At 44.1% G+C, this 16,103-nt stretch overlaps 1 non-coding gene across 1 annotated transcript; it reads left to right on the top strand.

Annotated features, from left to right (window-relative positions):
- Positions 1-7,805: 7,805 nt before the first annotated feature.
- On the top strand, positions 7,806-7,907 carry LOC114677844 (U6 spliceosomal RNA). Its single transcript, XR_003729276.2, has one exon. It is a non-coding gene; the product is annotated as a U6 spliceosomal RNA (small nuclear RNA).
- Positions 7,908-16,103: the final 8,196 nt, after the last annotated feature.

Raw genomic sequence — 16,103 nt, 5'->3', positions numbered from 1 at the left:
AAAATGTTAGCAACGTCTCCATCTTTATTTATTGGGGTTAGAAATTACTTTTGTTTTCTTATATTATGTATATTTTATTTCAGACCCAATAATTTTTTTTTTTTCGTTTTTGAGACAGGAGCTCACCCTGTTGCTCAAGTGGTGCGATCTCGGCTCATTACAGCCTCAACTTCCCAGGCTCAAGCGATCCTCCCACCTCAGCTCCCTGAGTAGCTGGGCTACAAGAACACACCACCATGCCTGGCTAATTTTGTTCACTTTTTGTAGAGATGGGGGTCTCACTATGTTGTCCACGCTGGTTGCAAACTCCTGGACTCAAGTCCTCCCACCTCAACCTCCCAAAATGCTGGGATTACAGGCTTGAGCCACCATGTCCAGCCAATGTTATTTATTTATTTATTTATTTATTTATTTTTGAGACAGGGTCTCATTCTGTTGCCGACTAGAGTGCAGTCGTGCAATCATGGCTTACTGCAGCCCCAACTTCCCTGGGTTGAGGTAATCCTCCTACCTTAGCCTCCCAAGCAGCTGGGACTACAGGTGTGAGCCACCACACCTGGCTAATTTTTGTATTTTTTGTAGAGACGGGAGTCTTACTATGTTGCTCAGGCTGGTCTTAAACTCCTGGACTCAAGTTATCCTCCCACCTTGGCCTCCCAAAGTGCTGGTATTACAGATGTGAGCCACCATGTTCAGCCTTATTTTTAACAGAAGGAGAAAATTATTGAGCAAGAGAGTCTCTCTACAGTTCTTAAGATTGTTGTCAGAACCGCCTCAATACTCTTTCTGCAGTCTGTGCTTTGAGCAGCAATATAAAAATGCAGCATTTTATGAACATCAATAGCAGAGAATGTAAATTAGCCTATTTTTTTTGGCTCTGCTTTGCTTCTGATCATTAGAGGCCAGAAGAATAGAATGAGAACTGCAAACTCCCTTTTGTTGTTCCCAGAAGATCTCTCCATAGCATGGCACATCAGTCAGATTTCTGGGCTGTCTCATCTACATCTCCATAAGAAAGGATCTTGTTGGAAATACATTGAGGCATACACTGAAGCAGAGGCCCCAGTGCCACCTGGGCAGAGGCAAGCCAGAGAAAACAGAGGGAAATGAAAAGAAAGACTTCCTGGTATTCGCTTCTACATACTGCCAGCTAAGCTGCGCTGCGTACCTAGAGCCCACCACATCTACACCACAAATTCAACTGGGCCTTCAGGCTTTTTTCTTTTTTTCTTTTTTTTTAATCCAAGTTTTCCTCTTGTTGCCCAGGCTGGAGTGCAGTGGCACAATCTCGGCTCACCACAACCTCCGCCTCCCAGGTTCAAGTGATTCTCCTGCCTCAACCTTCCTGAGTAGCTGGGATTACAGGCATGTACCACCACGCCTGGCTAACTTTTTGTTTTTGTTTTGTTTTGTTTTGTTTTGTTTTAGTAGAGACAGGGTTTCTCCATGTTGGTCAAGCTGGTCTCAAACTCCCGACCTCAGGTGATCCGCCCACTTTGGCCTCCCAAAGTGCTGGGATTACAGGCGTGAGCCACCGCGCCTGGCCGGGCCTTCAGGCTTTATGTGGCTGATTGAACACAACCATCTCTGCTTCCAGCAGAAATCCCACCAAAATGTGATAAAGGGGTTTTAAAAGGCAAGAACTGACAAGAACAAAAGAGAGGGAGAGATAGGGAGAGAGAGGGACAGAGGGAGAGAGACAGAGAGGGGGAGAGAGAGAAACTGACTACACAATCTAAATAAATAGAGAATAAATCAAGATATGGGTAACAAATAGACAAATGTCTTAGCAAATAAGAGAAATTTAAAGGTAGGCCGGGCGCAGTGGCTCAAGCCTGTAATCCCAGCACTTTGGGAGGCCGAGACGGGCGGATCACGAGGTCAGGAGATCGAGACCATCCTGGCTAACACGGTGAAACCCCGTCTCTACTAAAAAATACAAAAAACTAGCCGGGCGAGGTGGCGGGCGCCTGTAGTCCCAGCTACTCGGGAGGCTGAGGCAGGAGAATGGCGGGAACCCGGGAGGCGGAGCTTGCAGTGAGCTGAGATCCGGCCACAGCACTCCAGCCTGGGCGACAGAGCGAGACTCTGTCTCAAAAAAAAAAAAAAAAAAAAAAAAAAAAAAAAATTTAAAGGTAAAATGTCTGTGGGAGAATCCCAGAAGCAGGCTGATTTCACATAGCAGAACCCCAGGAAAGAATGGAGAGACCAAGTATCCCAAAACTGAGTGTGCAAGAGGGCCTGGAATCAGAGGTTGATGGTCTGTGTAAGAAGCCATTAGAACCCTAGATCTCCTAATTCAACGCACATGGCAGAGTGACCCCCTGTATTCCACCCTAATGAATGGTTCGCTCACTGGAGGCGTTGAACCATGCCACATCCTGGGAACCACAATGAAAATCATTTAAGACTGTGCACGATAGCTCATGCTTATAATCCCAGCGCTTTGGGAGGCCAAGGCAGGAGGATCACTTGAGTCCAGGAATTCAAGACCAGCCTAGGCAACATAGCAAGATGCCAGCTCTACCAGAAAAAAATAAAATAAAATTACACACATATATATGGCCTATGGTCTTCTGGCTTTATGTGGCCAGAAGAAAACGAAACAAAATAATGAAGAAATAATAATAGAAAATAAGCAGTAATAAAAGAAATAACAAAATAAAAGAAGCAATAAAGGAAAGAAAAAGTCATTTAAGGTTATGTAAAAGCCTGCATATGGAACAGTAAGGCTTCCTGGTCCCCTCCACAAAGCTGGTTCTGAGAACTCCAGCAGCCAGACTTGCCCCAGGCCGACGAATAGAGTAACCTTCTTTGGAGAGACTGACCAGACACCTAGGACCACAGGGGTAAGGGGTTCTGACAGATACTAAGCTACTGTCACTTGACTTCAAAACCCTCTTCCACTCTCTCCTTTCCAGCTGGTTTCCTCTTAGATGTAGAGGGAGGTTTCGGCACTGGAGGAAGAAGGGACCCCCTTCCCTTGTTGGCTTCCCAATCCTGCGGGCATCACCACAGCCAAGGATCTTCAGCCCTGCAGCAACAGCTGGTCCAGCAGCAGTAGCAGGTCCCAAACTGCGGTTCTTCCCTACTCCCGGCAAGGGCCTCTTCCCACAGCCTCAGTGATAGCGGCTCACTGGCCAGGCTCCTCCTTAGGGAACTGAGTTCTAACTCCGTGGGGCCATCCTCCCAGACTCTCCCATTGAATGATCCTGACCTCTTCCCTCAGTTCCCCAAGCCTGAGGGAGAGGCAGTTGCCCCATTCCTGATTTCCACGCATTCTACCTCTGCAGTATCTCAGTGCCCTTTTTGTCTTTTTAGATCTCAATATGTGGTTAACAATCCTTTATACAAAATTACCTCTGTCTGGGCACGGAGGCTCACACCTGTAATCCCAGCACTTTGGAAGGCCAAGGCAAGTGGATCACCTGAGGTCAGGAGTTTCAGACCAGCCTGGCCAACATGGTGAAACCCTGACTCTACTAAAAATACAAAACTTAGCTGGGTGTGGTGGCAGGTGCCTGTAATCCCAGCTACTTGGGAGGCTGAGGCAGGAGAATCATTTGAACCTGGGAAACCGAGATTGCAGTGAGCCGAGATCGCCCCACTGCACTCCAGCCTGGGCAACAGAGTGAAACTCCTTTTCAAATAAAATAAAATAAAATAAAACAAAATAAAATTACCTCTGTTTAAATATTTGGATTTTTTTTATTTCACCTGACTGGACCCTAATTCAAGGGTCTTCCAGACAAACAGTTCAGCCCAGTTGCACTAGGGTGAAGCCCACTGAAACCTCCCCCCACCCCCACCACACACACCTGGAGTTTCCAAACAGCTTAAGATGTAAGTAAGCCAAGGATTACTGTATCATTCACAAAGCCCAAGCCCCAATCTGAGCAGAGAAAGTGTATTATTAGAAAGAATTATTGACTGTAACGGGGAGTAGCTAAAAAGACGTACAGAAAACTCCAAAGAAAGCTACAGGGCCGAGGGAGAGTACCCAAAGAAGGACACACGTGGAAGCATCCCCACCCCAAAGCTGGATTCAGAACTCGCGGCAGAAAGTGTGCATGTGCCCACCGGGTGCCAGATTATTGCCCTGGGATGCCCAGGCCAAAGCCTATGCACAGTCGTGAGCAAGCGGGAAACTGGAGGGTTGCCGCCCCGGGAGCCCACTCACTGCATGCAAGGTCTGGGGCAGGCAGTGTCCACGTCAGGGCGAGCTCGCCGGGGAACGCATGCTGTCAGCACGCAGCTGGGACAGAGGCCACCGGATGTTGCCACCTGGCCATTGATGGGCCCTGCCGCAGGAGCAACAAGAATCACAAACCGTAGCTCCCGGAACCAGAGATAGAAGAAATGCTTTCCTCCGGCAGTGTCCCTCCGGCGCCCTCTACTGAGAAAGCTTGATATTGTGCTCGCTGCGAAGGAGAACCGCCTAATTCATTAATACAGAGCAGTTAAGAGAACGCGTTTACGGTTGAGAGGCAATACATTGATAAGAACCTAGTCATTATGGGATGAAAATCACTGACATGAAAGACATGTATTGAAAACACAAGAATTAAGGAATATAAAGCCAGGTGCGGTGGCTCACGCCTGTAATCTCAATGCTTTCGGAAGCCAAGCTGGGCGGATCGCTGGAGTCCAAGAGTTCAAGAATAACCTGAGCAACATGGCGAGATTCTGTGTCTACAAACAAATAACAAAAATTAGCCGGGCACGGTGGCGTGCACCTGTAGTCTCCGCTGCTCAGGAGGCTGAGATAGGAGGATCACTTGAGTCCGGGAGGTTGAGGCTTCATTGAGCTGTGATTAAGCCACTGCCCTCGATCACAATAGAGAGACTCTGTCAAAAAAAAAAAAAAAAAAAAAAAAAGGAAGAGGAAATTTAGAGAATGCAAAGAGCCAAATAATAAAATCCGGTGCAATTAATATTTTCGTAAACATAAGAGATGATATTTTCTCCATGGTAAAAGAACACATTGTTAAATAAAAAATTTTAAGTTGAAGAAATCTTCCAAAAAGAAGCAAAGGATAAAGAAATGTGGATGGAGCTGGGCACAGTAGCTCAGGCCTGTAATCTCTGCACTCTGGGATGCCGAAGTGGGTTGATCACTTGAGATTAGGGAGTTTGAGACCAGCCTTGCCAACACGGTGAAACCCCATCTCTACTAAAAATACAAAAATTAGCCAGGAGTGGTGGCATGCGCCTATAATCCCAGCTACTTGGGAGGCTAAGGCAGGAGAATCGCTTGAACCCGGGAGAGGTGGAGGTTGGAGTGAGCCGAGATAGTGCCACTACACTCCAACCTGGGTGACACTGTCCCAAAAGAAAGAAAAGGAAAAGAAATGTAGATGGTATAGAAAATATATGAAAATTAGATAATCTGGATGAATAGGAGGATTTCTAGAAAGAATAGACAGAGGGAACAGAAGGGATGAAATTCTCAAAGAAATAATTCAAGAACTTCTCTCAGACCTGAGAGATACGATTCCAAAGTGAGACAGACATAGATATCAAGTGTCTAACAGAAGTGTCTAACAAAAGGAATGAAATCCAAGGCATAGTATCATAATTTTAAAAATACTGAGGACAAAAAGGAAAATCACAAATTGGACAAAAAGAAAATAACAGGTCACATAAAAAAGATCAAAACTCAAATGGTATAGAGGTTTCTCCTATTTTTCTTTTTCTTTATTTTTTATTTTCATTTTTATAAAAATAAACAGTGAGACAGGATCTCACTCTGTCACTCGGGCTGGAGGGTAGTGATACAATCATGGCTCACTGCAGCCTTGAACTCCTGGGCTCAAGGGATCATCCCCTCTCAGCCTCCTGAAAACTACAGACATGTACCACCATGCCCAGCTAATTTTTAAATTTTATTTTATGTTTTGTAGAGACAAAATCTCACTATGGTGCCCAGGCTGATCTTGAACTCCTGGGCTCAAGCAGTCCTCCCACTTTGGCTTCCCAAAGTGCTGGTATTACAGGTGTGCACCATAACGCCTAGCTGAGGGCTTTGCAATAGCAGCTCTGGAAGCTGGAAGATAGTGGAGCAGTACTTTCCTAATTTAGGTGTAAATTTTACAACTTGGAATTTTATTTTCAGTAAAACTGTTAATCAGATGTAATAATAATATAAAAGACATTTTCAGACGAAATTTCAAAAATTACCCTCTCTTTCCCCTTACCTTAGGAAGTTCCATCAAAGTAAGGGATTAGACCAAGAGAGATAAAGATGTGGGATCCTCCAAAGAGCGAAGAGAATGAAAATCCCAGGAGGATGCTGAAGAGACACCCTAGGAGGTTGCTGTGTGGGAGAACTGGGGATCCACAGGTCCAGATTAAAATGGTTTGGAGGCCGGGCACGGTGGCTCATGCTTGAATCCCAGCACTTTGCAAAGCCAAGGTGAGTTGGTCACTTGAGGCTAGGAGTTTGAGACCAGCCCAGTTAACATGGTAAAACCCCGTCTGTACCAAAAACACATAAAAGAATTAGCTGGGCATGGTGGCACATGCCTGTAATTCCAGCTACTCAAGAGGCTGAGGCAGAGAATTGCTTGAACCCAGAAGGCAGAGGTTGCAGTGAGCCAAGATTGCACCGTTGCACTTCTGCCTGGGTGACAGTGGATCTCAAAAAGAAAAGGGGGGGGCCAAAACCTCAGGAATTAAGAAAATTCCTTTACCTGGTTACAGAAAGATATTACCAAGAAAAAGAGGGAATTGATTAATTGTAATACATTAGACTGCAGAGAAAAAAATAGACTTCTGTAGAATTTGCTGACAGATTTGTGATAAATTCATAGACAAATGGTCAAAGGAAAACCTAGTAGATCTGTATAGTTCTGGATATCATTCCATAAAGCCCAGCTTAGAACCTGCGCCCTCAGCCTTACTAAAGATTTCAAAAGCTCTTAATACCCTTTGTAAAATGTCTTCCTGTTAATTTACCTAGCATAATCTCTAGTTCCTGCACTGAACCCTGACTGATATAACTTCCTATTAAGAAACAGGAAGAAGAAAACTAATTGAGCATCGAAATGCTTTTACTTCTAGGAACAGAGAATTAGGGGTTGGTACCGGATTATAGTTTTTGTTATGTCTTCTAGAACTATTTGACTTTTTAGATTACTTATCTGCATAAATTTGATAAAAATTTTAAATAGTTAAATAAAAACTCATTTAGGAGACAATATATTAGAATACTAAGATGTGTACTGAGTTTAAAAAACAAAGATGCCAGGTGTGGTGGCTCACACCTGTAATCCCAGCATTTTGGGAGGCCAAGGCAGGCAGATCACCTAAGGTCAGGAGTTTGAGACCAGCCTGGTCAATATGGTGAAATCCCACCTCTACTAAAAATACAAAAATTAGCCGGGCGTGGTGGAGGGCACCTGTAGTCCCAGCTACTTGGGAGGCTGAGACAGGAGAATTGTTTGAACCTGGGAGATGGAGGTTGCAGTGAGCAGAGATTGTGCCACTGCACTCCAGCCTGGGTGACAGAGTGAGACTCTGTCTCAAAAAACAAACAACAACAACAACAAAAACAAACAAACAAACAAACAAAAAACAAAGAACTCCACCATCCATGCAGACTGCCTTTTCTCTTTAAAAGCGGCATCTGAGGCCAGGTGCGGTGGCTTATGCCTGTAATCCCAGCATTTTGCGAGGCAGAGGCGAGTAGATCACCTGAGGTCAGGAGTTTCAGACCAGCCTGACCAACATGGTGAAACCCCATCTCTACTAAAAATACAAAAAAAAATTAGCTGGGGATGGTGGCAGGTGCCTGGGCAACAGAGTGAGACTCCGTCTAAAAAAAAAAGTGGCATCTGACACACAGAATATTAGCATGGCCCCTGCTCAAGGATGACACATACATTTGTGAAGGGTTCCATAAAAAAAAAAAAAAGTCTGGGCGAGATGGCTCAGTCCTGTAATCCCAGCACTTTGGGAGGCCGAGGCAGGAGGATCACTTGAGGTCAGGGGTTCAAGTCCAGCCTGGCCAACATGGCAAAACCCCGTCTCTACATAGCACAGAAAAATTAGCTGGGCATGGTGGTGCATGCCTGTAATCCCAGCCCCAGTTACTCCGGAGGCTGAGGCAGCAGAATTGCTTGAATTCAAGAGATGGAGGTTGCAGCGAGCTTAGATCATGCCATTGCACTCCAGCCTGGGCAAGAAGAGCAAAACTCCATCTCAAAAAAAAAAAAAAAGGCATCTGAGTATATACAATTACAATGTCAATAAAAATAGATAAATGAATAAATACACTTAGTCTGTTTTTTTTTTAATGGCATCTGGACATTCTTACATTGTGGAAAATGTACAAATCTATAGTGGGGATACCTCTCATAAATGTATAAGCCTCTCAGTTTTTCCTTCCAATGCATTGCAGATTGTCTTTATTTAGCCCTTTTCCCTGGGATCCTGAGACTGAGAACAGTGCAAGTTATGCTTTTTTTTGTAAACACAGCACCTCACAATTCTAGAAGACAACCAAGTAAACTTCAGGGCCCTGCGTCGATCACCATTCCATCTGCTCTTCTCTGCTCTGATTCTTCCTGTCCCTGCAGAAACCCAAGGCCTCCTTAGCCAATGGAGTTGCTGTGGTTGCAAATAACCTTGTGCCCCTGGGAACCTGTGAGATGCAGTATGTCATCAGTCTCTCTCAATCTTGGCCTGAGTCCAAGAGAAAGGCAGCTGCTCTGAGGTTCAAGACTCTCCGGTGACTCAGCTCTCTAATTCCCAGTACTCTGTGCATAGGCCTTCCTCAATTCCATCTCCTAGACTATGCCAAATGCAGGTCGAGTCCTCAACGATGAGATAACCAAGATGCAAAATCCTAAAAATCCTCCATTAAGCACCTACCAGCTGCGGTGGCCTTGCTGGGGCCCTGAGGGAGATGTGTGTGGCAGACTGCAGGCCAAGTCCTTTTTTAAGGCTGGTGTCATGAGAATTACTCAACGCCTCCTGCTGATGAGGAAAGATACCTCACCCCTTTTACGGAAGCCCAAGGGGAAGGACTCACGGGACAGGGCAGGCTGCCCTGCCTCTTGTCTAGGCAGAGTCACTGCAATCACACATGCTCACTAATCTAGTTCACTAACGTAGGAAGCCACAGTAAAGTTTGGAGCCAAAACTGTATGAATAAAGAGAGTTCCTTTATCTGGAATGGCCTCAATTTTTGAATAAGGAGATTTTGTTGTTTTTGTTGTTTTGTTTTGTTGTTTTTTTGTTTGTTTGTTTTTGAGACAGAGTTTCTCTCTTATTGCCCAGGCTGGAGTGAAGTGGGGAGATCTTGGCTCACTGAACCTCTGCCTCCCAGGTTCAAGTGATTCTCTTGCCTCAGCCTCCAAAGTAGCTGGGATTACAGGCATCTGCCACTACGCCTGGCTAATTTTTGTACTTTTACTAGAGACGGGGTTTCGCCATGATGGTCAGGCTGGTCTTGAACTCCTGCCTTCAGGTGATCCGCCTGCCTCGGCCTCCCAAAACGCTGGGATTAAAGACGTGAGCCACCAAGCCTGTCCATAAGGACATATTTTTTAATGTCCTGCCTCCTTCTCTTTTTTTTTTCTTCTTCTCTTTTTGTTTTCAAATAATTAAAGATGCATGGAAAGTTGCAAAATTAGTACAGAGATGTCCTGTGTACTCTTCATGCAGCTCCCCAATGGTAAGCTCTTACACACTGTACCAGAACAAGCAACTAATGCATATTTTCTGAATGCATTGCAGTAGGTGGATTTGGTACTTGAGACCCTCAACAATCTCTTTCTGCATATCATGACTAACAATATAGGCTCATGGTTTTCAAAGGACTGTCCTTTGAAGGAACTGGATTGAATTTTGTTTGCAAAGGGCTGAGAATCACTGGAGAGGTAATAAATGGAAATGTTCCTGCAGATTGTCACTATAGACAGCAGGGCTGATGGATGTCAAAGGATATCTGGGGACATAAGCCCTCAGCAGGGAGGAGAGCCAAAAGGCCATTCTGGTTGGTTATTGGAGAAGTTATTTGGATAGTTTTTAATTAGAGACATCTCTTGCATGAATGGATTTCCTAATGAAATCAGATTTTGATTGTTGAAAACATCATTAAAATATAGGAAACATCAGTATATTCTAGGACCTGAGAGTAAAGAATGAAATCCCTTTTAGAGAGATACACTAGTCTCTTTTAGGAAGATGGGCATAGAAGTGCAGGAAGTCAACTAGATGTGTCAAAATATAAATTTTTGGCTGCTTGCAACAGAGACCCAAATGCCACTGGCTTAAATTAGGTAGAAAAAGTTTTCCCACCCTTGGATCCAAGCACATGAGGACCTTGCCTAGGCTCCATGATTTAGAGGGACCTGCTCTATCATTCCCCCATCTTACAGGACAAAAAGTCTGAGAAGCCAAAGGGATAGGCCTACCCATGAAGCTTGCATCTCTTCTACAAGTACTATAGTCTAGGTACTGGGAACCCCTGAATTCCTGGCACAAATGGCCCCCACGCCTGCTTCCAAGCTTGCATGGGCCTCCTCCTGGGGCCCATCCTCCCGTGGGCATGCCCTGCTGCTGTTGTGCGTACTCTGAGGCCCCAAAGGGTGGCTGTTTTCAGAGAAGGATATGGGTCTGGAGGTTTCAGGGGACTTGAATTTTCAGGAAAAGAAAGTAGGGCAGATGCAGGTGGAGGACCCAGAGCTAGCTTTCTTCACTCAGCCATATTCTGCCATGGGACCTAGGGGAGTCTCAGAATTCTAAATTCCAGCCTGGCTGTCTTTGCTTGGATTCCCAGAAAACAGATTCTAAGATAGATTTGTCTGCAGAAGGTTTATTGGGTAACAATCTTGGGATAAACATCTTTAAAGGCTGAGAGAAACGGGACAGGGAAAGAGAGAAGTTGAACTGTAATGAAACCGTAAAGAGGACTGAGCTGATCTCATGGATTGCGGAGGCCTCTGGCATTGGGCTAGTCCTTTAAAGTTGGCCAAACTAGAGGCAAGATAACCAGGACTTTGTATGTTCTTATCTGCCAGTCACTGGGTGTGGCTGCCCCAGGGAGGGGAGGCGTAACCTTGGGCAAGGCAGCTCTTTTCAGCAGAGAGGGCACTGTCACAACCAATACTCCCGGCAGCTGGGGAATGAGTGACAATAGTGAAGGCAGGATTTGAGTGGCACACAACAGTATCTACTACACTAGCCTTCAAGATCAGGATGAAGGTATATTTATCAGGACAAAAGCTGAACATGGTTTACTCAATAATTTATTTGTTTGACTTATAACAGTAAACCATCTCTAGCACACATTTCCCTTCTTGATATCAGACAGCTGCTCTGAGGGATACCCAAGACCCACATTCAGGAAGTAAGATAGACACCAGCCCGGATTTCTGAATAGATGCCCTGTGATTTATCTTCAGACATGACTCAGTGGAAATTCAGTAGACTCCATTCGAAAACCTCTCTTGATAATATTTCCAGGCCCAGTCAACTTATCTTGGTCTCACTATAAGGAAGGGAGCTGAGATCAGCTGCACCCTGAGATCCTAAGATCCTGATAGGAAGGGGGTGAAATCAGATTGGAAATAGACATGACAAAGGCAGGCAGATGTAAGAGGTATTCAAAAGCCCAGTTGTGGTCTATTTTTGCTATCCACGAGGAATCTTATGAGCAGATTCCACATTACCTGGTTATTGGTCAGGGCAGTGAGTTAAGGCTATTTTCTTGAATGAAATCAATTCCCCTCCTCTCCCTGCTGAAATGCAGTCTGTTTCCAAGACTTTCCTAATGTAGAGTGATTTTACTGAGCCTAGAGCATGGATTTCCCATTCCATAACTGTTTTTTTTTTTTTTTTTGAGACGGAGTCTCACTCTGTCGCCCAGGCTGGAGTGCAATGGCACGATCTTGGCTCACTGCAACCTCTGCCTCCCGGGTTCAAGCTATTCTCCTGCCTCAGCCTCCTGAGTAGCTAGGATTACAGGGGCACGCCACCATGCCTGGCTAATTTTGTATTTTAGGAGAGATGGGATTTCACCATGTTGGTCAGGCTGGTCTCGAATCCCATCCCACAACACTTTCAGAGGGATGAGATAGAACATAATGTGAGAAAATAACATTGTTCCAAGAGTTGTAAATGCCGATAATTGTTGAAGTTGCATGGTACGTAAACAGAGACATTTTCTTTATTTTTGTGTAAGTTTGAAAATTTCAATAATAAAAAGTGTTATAAATTGTCTTAGCAGGTCACGTAACTAATAATAAAGGTAAAATTTGTGTTGATCTTAATGACAGAAAATGCGGAAAATGGAGATATGCGGGGCTTTGGAGCTCCTAAACCATTCAGGCTGTGTTTTGACTCAGGGAGTTCCAAGTGGGAGAGCAGGAGAGCTCGCTCTTTAAAAGATCGACAGCGCCATCTACCGGTAACAGCACCCAACTTCCTTGCTAAGGATGATGCTATCATTATGCTAGGGCGATATTATCAAGCTTCATTGTTAGTCACCCAAGAAATTAAGACAATAAGAAATCACTCAAAAAATAAAATGGTGGCAGAACGAGGTGGCTCACACCTGTAATCTCAGCATTTTGGGAGGCTGAAAGGGGAGGATCGCTTGAGCTCAGGAGTTTGAGGCCCGCCTGGGCAACATAGTGAGGTCCCCATCTCTACCAAAAAAAAAAAAAAAGAAAAGAAAGAAAAAGTAAGCAGTTAAAAATAATTTTAAAAAGTACACAATACTGAAAATATTACAAAGTACTATTATTCAACCATAAGAAAGAAATTACATTTCATTTATTTGTTTATTTATTTATTTGGATACAGAGTCTTGCGCTGTCATCCAGGCTGGAGTGCAATGGCGCAATCTCGGCTCACTGCAGCCTCCGCCTCCCAGGTTCAAGCGATTCTCCTGTCTCAGCCTCCTGAGTAGCTGGGATTACAGGCACGTGCCACCACACCCAGCTAATTTTTGTATTTTTTTAGTAGAGACGGGGTTTCACCATGTTGGCCAGGCTGGTCTCGAACTCCTGACCTCAGATGATCTGCCTGCTTCGCCCTCCCACAGTGCTGGGATTAGACGTATGAGCCACCGCACCCAGCAGAAATTACATTTTGGTACGTGCTACAACATAGATGAATATTGGAAAAAATTATGCAAAATGAAATAAGCCAGACACAAAAGGACAAATACTGTATGATTTCACTTACATTAGATATTTTAAATGGAGAAATCTGGTTTGCCAGCATAGCAGGGAAAAAAATAAATAAAAATAAAATAGGAAAATCATAGAGGTGAAAAGTCAATAAGGTGCCGTGGCTTATGCCTGTAATCCTAGCACTCTGAGAGGCTGAGGCAGGACAACTGCTTGAGGCCAGGAGTTCGAGACCAACCTGGGCAGCATGGTGAGACATCCATCCCCACCATCTCTAAAAAAAAAAAAACAGAAAAATGTCGATTAGAGGTTACCAGGGGCTGGAGGGAAAGGTGAATGGGGAGTTACTGCTTAATGGGTAAATGAGTTTCTGTTTGGAGTAATGAAAAAGTTTGGAAATAGATAGTGGTTGACAACTGCACAACAATGTTAAATGTAATTAATGCCAATGAATTATACATTTAAAATGGTTAGGCCAGGCACAGTAGCTCATGCCTGTAATCCCAGCACTTTGGGAGGCTAAGGCGGGTGAATCACCTGCGGTCAGGAGTTCGAGACCAGACTGGCCAACATGGTGAAACCCCATCCCTCTAAAAATACAAAAATTATCCAGGTATGGTGGCAGACACCTGTAATCCCAGCTACTCAGGGGGCTGAGGTAGGAGAATTGGTTGAACCTGGGAGGCAGAGCTTGCAGTGAACTGAGATGGTGCCACTGCACTCCAGCCTGGGCAACAGAATGAGACTCTGTCTTGAGAAAATAAAGTAACATAAAATGGGCCAGGTATGGTGGCTCATGATTGTAATTCCAGCACTTTGGGAGGCTGAAGTGGGTGGATCACCTGAGGTCAGGAGTACAAGACCAGCCTGGCTAACATGGTGAAACCCCGTCTCTACTACAAGTACAAAAATTAGCCGGGCATGGTGGTGGACACCTGTAATCCCAGCCACTGGGGAGGCTGAGGCAGGAGAATTGCTTGAACCCGGGAGGCGGAGGCTACAGTGAGCCAAGATCGCGCCACTACGCTCCAATCTGGGCAACAACAGCGAGACTCCATCTCAAAAAATACATAAATAAAAAATAAAATAAAAATAAAAATATAAAATGGTTAAAATGCCAAATTTTATGTTATATACATTTTCATATATATAACATACATACATATACACACACACATATATACACATACAAGTATGAGCCAGTACACCTAGCCAAATTGACTTTTCACTTCTATGATTTTCCTATTTTATTTTTATTTATTTTTTTCCCTGCTGTGCTGACAAACCAGATTTCCCCATTTTAAATGTCTGCTGTAAGTGAAACCATACAATATTTGTCCTTTTGTGTCTGGCTTATTTCATTTTGCATAACTTTTTTCAATATTCATCCATGGTGTAGCATGTATCAGAATGTAATTCCTTGTTTATAGCTGAATTATATATATATTTCTTTTTACCACAGTAAAAGAAATTTTAGGCCGGGCGTGGTGGCTCATGCCTATAATCCCAGCACTTTGGGAGGCCAAAGAAGGCAGATCACTTGAACTCAGGAGTTTGAGACCAACCTGGGCAACACGGCGAAACTCTGTACTAAAAATACAAAAATTAGCCAGGCATGTTGGTATACGCCTCTAGTCCAGCTACTTGGGAGGCTGAGGTGGGAGGATCATTTGAGCCCAGGAGGTCCAGGCTGCAGTGAGCCGTGATTGTACCACTACACTCCAGCCTGAGTGATAGAGCCAGAACTTGTCTCAGAAAATAAATAAATAGTTTTTGTTATTGTTGTTTTTGAGACACAGTTTTGCTCTTGTTGCCCAGGCTAGAGTACAATGGTGTGATCTCGGCTCACTGCAACCTCCACCTCCCAGGTTCAAGTGATTGTCCTGCCTCAGCCTCCCTAGTAGCTAGGATTACAGGCGTGCATCACCAGGCCTAGCTAATTTTTGTATTTTTAGTAGAGATGGGGTTTCTCCATGTTGGTCAGGCTGGTCTCAAACTCCTGACCTCAGGTGATCCGCCCGCCTCACCCTCCCAAAATGCTGGGATTACAGGAGTGAGCCACTGCGCCTGGCTAAAAAAAGAAATTTTTAATGAAATTTACTTCAAAACAGTTTAAAAAGTTAAGGAAAAACCACATTACATAAATATGATATAAAATTAAAAGAATGACATAAAAATAAAAAAACAAAATGCAAGAGCAAAAAAGGATGCAATGAAATATGGAAACTAGTGAATGGAACCAGTGAAATGACAAAATAAATAAACAAGTAGCAAGATACCTGAAAAGAAAAATTGACTGACAATCAAAATCTGTTGCTGGGTGACCAATAAATCAAAGTTAAGAGAGGTAGGTATTTTAGCAATATTTCATCCAGGTCATAGTAAAACCCAGTCCAGGAATAAAACATTGTATGTATCTATACCAGCCTTGTTTTAAACAAAATCTAAAATAGCTTAAACACAATACAATAGAATGAAAAATTACATCTAGGGCTGAGCCTGGTGGTGCCTGCCTGTAATTCCACCTACTCTGGAGGCTAAGGCAGGAAGATTGCTTGAGGCCAGGAGTTTGAGACTGCCCAGCCTGGTCAACATAGCCAGATCTCATTTCTAAAAAACAATAAAATGAATTAGCCAGGCTGTTGGAGCACATGCCTGTAGTCCCAGCTACTTCCTCGGAAGGCTGAGGCTGGAAGATCACTTGAGCCCAGGAATTTGAAACTGCAGTGAGCTATGAGTGAGACCCCAAAATCTCCAAAAAAAAAAAAAAAAAAAAGAAAGAAAGAAAAAAAATACGAAGGCAAGTGAAGAGTTAGAAAAATCAGATAAAACCAGTAAGATTACTATAAACATCATGCTGTGTTGTGGGTGGGGGTCACAGATTTGGAAATGAGCTCTCTAGAAGCCAATTCAAAGAGGGAAACACAACCATTACATGGCTTCCGGTGTCCAGAAGGTACA

This window comes from Macaca mulatta, chromosome 4, assembly GCF_049350105.2.
Source record: "Macaca mulatta isolate MMU2019108-1 chromosome 4, T2T-MMU8v2.0, whole genome shotgun sequence".
Classification (NCBI taxonomy): Eukaryota; Metazoa; Chordata; class Mammalia; order Primates; family Cercopithecidae; genus Macaca; species Macaca mulatta.
Note: the sequence above shows the minus strand (reverse complement) of the source record. Positions and strands in the feature narration are given on the sequence as shown.